At 36.6% G+C, this 6,300-nt stretch overlaps 1 protein-coding gene across 4 annotated transcripts in view; it reads right to left on the bottom strand.

Annotated features, from left to right (window-relative positions):
- asic2 (acid-sensing (proton-gated) ion channel 2) overlaps positions 1–6,300 on the bottom strand; it is a 369,375-nt gene that overhangs the window by 91,843 nt on the left and 271,232 nt on the right. The window lies entirely within an intron of this gene.

Below are 6,300 nucleotides of genomic sequence, written 5' to 3'. Positions count from 1 at the left end.
ATATGGAAAAGTTCAAGGGGTATGAATACTTTTGCAAACCACTGTAGCTGTCAGCTTAATGTTTTCAGCTGATCTGGTAGTTTTAGATTTTTTTGTTGGTATTTTTAATTTTATTTAGATGTAGATTTGGTAGTTGTACGTTTTTGCTACTTTTAGCTTTTAGCCAACATTTGGTGCTTTTTGCTTCAAACTACCATTTTGCTACTTTGAGCATGGTTTTAAGCCTGTCCCCTTTTAGGCTTTAACATTTTATTATTTTTTTCTCTTTTTATTGTTTTTCTAGCAGATTCTGCTTTTACAGCCATTAGCTTGTGTTATGCTTCTAATTGCCTTTAGCTAGCATTTTCCTTTTAGCTTTTAGTMAGTGTTTTTATTTTTTGAGATTTTACCTTAGCGTTCTGCTTTTTTAGCTTTTAGGTAGCCTATTGATCTGCTTCTTTTAGCTAGTATTCTGRTGTGTTTAGTTTTTAGCTTGCATTCTGTATATTTTAGCTTCTATGTATTGTTCAGTTTTTTTTATCCATTAGCATGTGTTTGGCTTCTAATAGCTTTTAGTTGGTGTTTTTATTTTTTAATACTTTTGTAAGATTCTGCTTTTAGCCATTAGCTTGTGAACTGCTTCTAAAAACCTTTAGCTAGCATTTGTTTTTTACATTTTAGCTAATGTTTTATTTAAAACTTTAGCTAGTATTTTGCTTTTTTAACTTTTAGGTATTGATCTGCTTGTTTTAGCTAATATTCTGCTGTGTTTATCTTTAAGCTTTTATCTGCTTCTTTTAGCAGTTAGTATGTTTGCTGCTTCTAATAGCTTTTATCTAGCATTTTACTTTTAGATTTTAGCTAATGTTTTTTGTTGTAATCCTCCAGCTAGCATTCTGCTTATTTTAGCTCTAAAAACTGAAAGTTTCAGCCAATTTCATCAAAGTCACCCGGCACAGCTTCATGCTGCGTTTTCACAGAAAATGCATTCTTTTGTTTTTTTTATTTTGGTTAAACGAGTAAAAGACCCCAGACACCAAACCTGAGGGAGCAGCTCTGCTGCCAGCTGAATCCTGACAGCAGGGACTTAACTCAACATTTCTTCTGTCAGATTCTCCTTTTTTCTTTCTCGCCAGCAGAGACTTTTCAGCTCAGAAGCCAAATCATTTGTCAGAACCAGCTGTCAGTGACTCACAAACTCTGAGGCCGATGCCAGCCCTTATTACYAGGCTAAACAACCTAATTGTTTCTTCTGCGTCCTTCAAAAGTCTGGTAGAGTCAGTTTCTGTCTTGATTTAAGTAAATAAACTTGTGTCAATCAGTATAGATTCTATACAAACTTTTATAGTGTTTTTCTCTTTTAGTTTCTGAACATTTCTAGTTTATTTTTCAGTTAACTTTAATCCTTAGCTTAGAGTTTTGTAAGTATCTAGAAAAAAATAACAAAAATGAATTTTAAAATCTGTTAAAAGCCATTATCCTGAATAAAAATCCAACTGACAACACCTTTATTTGTTTTAAAATAGGAGGGAGGACTGGTGTTTTCTTATCCAGGAAGACGACAGTCCACCGTTCAGAGCCATGAAACCAGCTGCTATTTTAATGAGGTTCTGGGCCGTGTACACTTCAATAAACAAAATGCCGTTTTTCACAACTCTGGCCTCAGGTCGGCYTTTAATAACTGAGAACTAGAGGAASCTTTAAGGTCTTTATGATGTGTGTGGCGTGGCTCAGAGGTGTCGGAGGTATTAGGTCGGGAGCTTTTTGGGATTCTCAGCCGCAGGAGACATTGGACCTTTGTCTTTGTCCCGTTTGTTCTGTTTTTGTTGAGCTATTTTTGGTTTTACAAATAGAGTTTCACTTGAATGTCACCAATGGAACAACAACTAAACACAAAACTGATAACTRATTCATTCTTACAAATATTGAGCTAAAACTTGGTGTGGTAGTACCTGAGAGTCATCCTCAATATATATAATGAGTGCAGACGAGAAATCAGATCTGTTTGAACGTAACGAGCCAACGGCACATGAAACGGATCTGAGCCGAGGAGAATCTGCTGATACGGACGAGGCTGTGTGAAATCAGTAAATCCTTGATTAAGAGGGATTTTCTCTCTTTCTCAAAGTAGAGATTAAATTAGAACAGTTTCTAAAAATGGAACTGAAAGTATGGGAATCTGAATAGAAAAAACGAACCAACGGTTCATGAAAAGGGAAGTTTCCACATTTGGCGSGACAAAGAGAGATGCTGGTTTGAATGAAAGGTTACAGATAAAGGAGACTGAGCTGCAGGACAAAGAGTGCAACTGTTAGGAACTGCACAAAGATGAGTTGAAGACTAAAAGGAAAAAGACAACTTGACTTTTCCTCTGTTTATCAGAGAAACGCCTCAAACGTTTAYGTTAATTCATATAATAGACATTGAATGTAGTTAAGGTTTTTGCCAGTATTCCTGTGTTTGCTCATTTGTATGCAGCATTAGCAGAATCACTGCATATCTTCTAGCCAAAGTAGCAACATCAGTTTAGGTTGGGCATCGATTCCTAATTTCAATCAGTCCACCAACTGGACCAATACGTGTCCGAACACCAACAAAGAATCTGCAGGTAGTGTGTTCAAAGGGATAATGTGGAGTAGCTTTATTAAAGTAAAACAATAAAATATGTGTAATACCAACAGTGAGGCAGCCAACAAGTTATACTAGCCCTTAAAACCAGAACATCAGCTCAATAACATGTTGTAGCTGCACAATCAGACACTGGATCTGTGTCGATGTGTTTTCATCAGGTTTTTAAAAATAAAGCTCTCTCATGTTGTGAAAGTGTAAAAATAAAATTCATAACATTTATATTCAAGTTCATAGGTTTGATATTTATATAGCGGTTGATAATAAACCTGTGAGGAATTCTTAGTGAAGTTCATTAAATGTTTATAGAGTTTAAATTCTTAGAGAAAGTTAAGACTATTTCATCCAGATTGGTTAGATACCTCATTTGAGCCATGCACACTTTTGTGACCCTGCCTCTAAAAAGAATCAGAATCAGGAATCGTAGCTAGCCGGAATCGTTCAAATTCAAACAATGCCCAACCCTAATCATCACTAAAGGTCCTCTAATCAAGAAGAAGTGCTGCTAGAGCTTTTGGTGCTTTATTAAAAACTGTCTTCAAATTGGTGCACAAAGATGTTTTGATTTTAAATAAGCGTTTAACTATAACATTAAAATGGGCAAAAAWATATATATATATAGTGAGCATAAGCCTCATTTGGGGAAACAAATGACCAGTTTGAACTGCCAACGAATGTAAATAAAAACAACATGTTTCACATTCCAACTAACTGGAGCCAAAGTGACAGCAGATGGTTTGGCACATTTTGATAAATCAGGTAATTARGTTGGTATACATTTTTACTCCGCTGTAAAAACTTTGAAAAAGCACAGAAAATTCTACTTTAAACAGACTTTGCTCATTTCTGGAGCCAGTCAATTAAAGCAGAATCAATATTATCATATTTCCTTCTAATGTCCTTTTTAAAGGTAGAATAAGAGAATAAATCACAGCTGGTGTTAAAAACGTGTCAGTTTGAAGTTTTGACTTGAGCTTTTCGTGCCTATCATCTTTTCCTGAGGCACGAGGCTCATAATCATTCAGGTTCAGGTTGTTAGCCGTCAGRGGTGGACCCAGAGCCACTCAGGTCATGTTTTGTGGGCAAACATAAAAATCCAGTAAGAACCGATAATGGCTGAATGAGCCTGCTGGGGGACAGCCTCTGCATGCGCACTTAGAGGAGAAACAGAGGCGGACGTAGTTTTTTTCAAAATGAGCAAAAAGCCAGGATTAGACTTCCTACAGCCGGGGCAATTAGAGGCTCCTCGTCCCMCTGCGTCTCCTCAGATCCACCGACACAAAAAAACATCTGCAGAGGAGCTGAAACTTCCAGCTTCTGCTCTCTGAGAAAACCTGAGTAGAACTGGAGGAGCGCAGTTAAACCTCCGCACGGATTCAGGCAGCTTCTCTTCCTCTGGACCGAACCAGAGCTGCAACCCACGATCTGTGAGATTACAATGCTGAGTCAGCATTCACAAGCAGACTGAATGCTGACTCAGCATTCACACTGTTTATGGTTTCCTCAAGATGTTTTTTTTTTTGAACTAACTGCTTGCTTTGTGTTATTTTAATCTTTCAAATATCAAAACATTTAGCTTGATTAGAAAAAGTGACTTTTTCCTTGAAATTTAAATTATGTAACTTCATTTAGAAAAAGTTGTCAATAAAAATACTTCTACATCTACTTTTGTCTTCTTATGGTATTTGCAGCTTTTAGCTACTGTCCTGCAACTTTTAGCTGTTTATATTAATTTCAGGTTTTAGTCTTTTCATTTTAAAATGTGCAATTTGTAGATTTTAATATGATTTAGCTAATTTTAACTTTAGTTCCTTTTTAAATGTGCCTTCTACATCTACTTTTGTCTTCTTATGGTATTTGCAGCTTTTAGCTACTGTTCTGCAACTTTTAGCTGTTTATATTAATTTCAGGTTTTAGTCTTTTCATTTTAAAATGTGCAATTTGTAGATTTTAATATGATTTTGCTAATTTTAACTTTAGTTCATGGTTTTTTTGTGGTACGGTTTTGCTGGTTGTAACTTTTAGCTACAGTTTTGCTGATTTTAGCTTTTATGATTTTACTGATTTTAGCAGTTTGTTACAGTTCTGCTAATCTTAGCTGCAAGCAATAATTTAGCCAATTTAAATTTCCAGTTACTGATTTTAGCTTTTAGCTTCAGCTTTGGCAGTAATTTTAGTTCTGCACAACTGGGGTTTTAGATTCTGTTTTGCTAATTTAAACTTTTAGCTATGATTTAGCTTATTTTAGCTTTTAGCTCTGTTCATTTTATTTCTTTGCTTTGCTTTTGCTTTCTATTCTAAGTGCTTGTTTTTTTTTAGCTATGGTTTTTCTGATTTTAGCTTCTATTTTAACTTTAACAATCCTGATCATTTATTCTGTACCAACTTTCTTCTGAGTCGTTCAACATTCACTCTCCTCTTTCTCAAAAACCACATTTTCTTTAGTTTCCTCCTTCTGGACAGAATAAATCCTGCTTCTGGTTTTTTCTTCTTCTCTCGACTGTATCAGCTGAAGTCTTAGTAAAAGCCTCAAAAAGGCAGAGAATGATGACCGGCATCTTTTGGCCATTTGAAGTGAAGTGCGTCAAACCGAAGGGSGAAAGCGGCGGCCATCTTACCTCTAAGTGTATTTGTCAGATTTGTGTGCTTCCAGTTTTGCCCCTGTCATCTGCAGTTGGGCCGCTGTAGTGATGTGAAAACACCTCMGAGCCACAGCATCTCCGCCATGCCACATAAGCTCAAAGTCATGAACCGCCGAGTCCTCAAGCACACCGCGTCTAAAGATAATTTGTCCTTGCATGTTGCAGCATTTACTACCAAGTTTCAAAGCCCCTGGAGAAGCAGCATCAGCGATCTGCTCCTTGAGTTTTCCATGACTGAGCTCCATCCAGCTCAGCGCCTCAGGATCTGCCCGTCTAATAAATTAATTTGGTTTTATTGAACGAGTGGTTTCCAGGATGTTTTCATGGACTTGAGGGGGTTTTAATGTTACGGCACATACAGATGCCATAGACAAGAGAGTTTATTACTGCATAAAATTGTTTTCAYCGAGAACATTACCTGAGACTGAACGAGTTTTCAGCTTTTCATTACAGCCTACATATGACCACTTAAAGCAGTTTCAGGAATCAATTSGTACAGAATGTAAAGAAAAAAAAACACATTTCAATATAAATTGTGGCCTCCGAGTCGGAGTCAGTTTCATCATCAACCAATTTAAAATGGCACCCAGAGAAGAAGCATCAGTCACAGGAAATATCTGCCTGTTTCAGTGGAGCGGAAATACATCAGTAAAAGTATTTTATTTAAAATGASCCATTTAGGAGCACGATTAAACATATAGTTGTGTGTTTTTATTGACTTGTGAAAAAGCAATCTCTGTCGACGAGTCCACAGTGAATTATGGGAAATAAAGTGACTGAGAGGGTGTACAGAATGAGATTTTACTAAAAACAAAAAACTAACAAGTTTATTATCAATGACATGAAGGTAGATGGTGGATGATAATGTTTSTGGACTGGCTCTGCATCTGTTAGCAAAATATATCATAAAACACTGGAAACGTATAACTGCTACGCATGATAACTGAACAGTTAGTTAAAAATTGCTTCTCCTCCGCTTCTCTGTCCTTCCTGCCTCCTGTGTGTGTGTGTGTGTGTGTGTGTGTGTGTGTGTGTGTGTGTGTGTGTGTGT

The sequence above is a fragment of the Austrofundulus limnaeus genome, unplaced genomic scaffold (genome assembly GCF_001266775.1).
Source record: "Austrofundulus limnaeus strain Quisiro unplaced genomic scaffold, Austrofundulus_limnaeus-1.0 Scaffold4, whole genome shotgun sequence".
Classification (NCBI taxonomy): Eukaryota; Metazoa; Chordata; class Actinopteri; order Cyprinodontiformes; family Rivulidae; genus Austrofundulus; species Austrofundulus limnaeus.
Note: the sequence above shows the minus strand (reverse complement) of the source record. Positions and strands in the feature narration are given on the sequence as shown.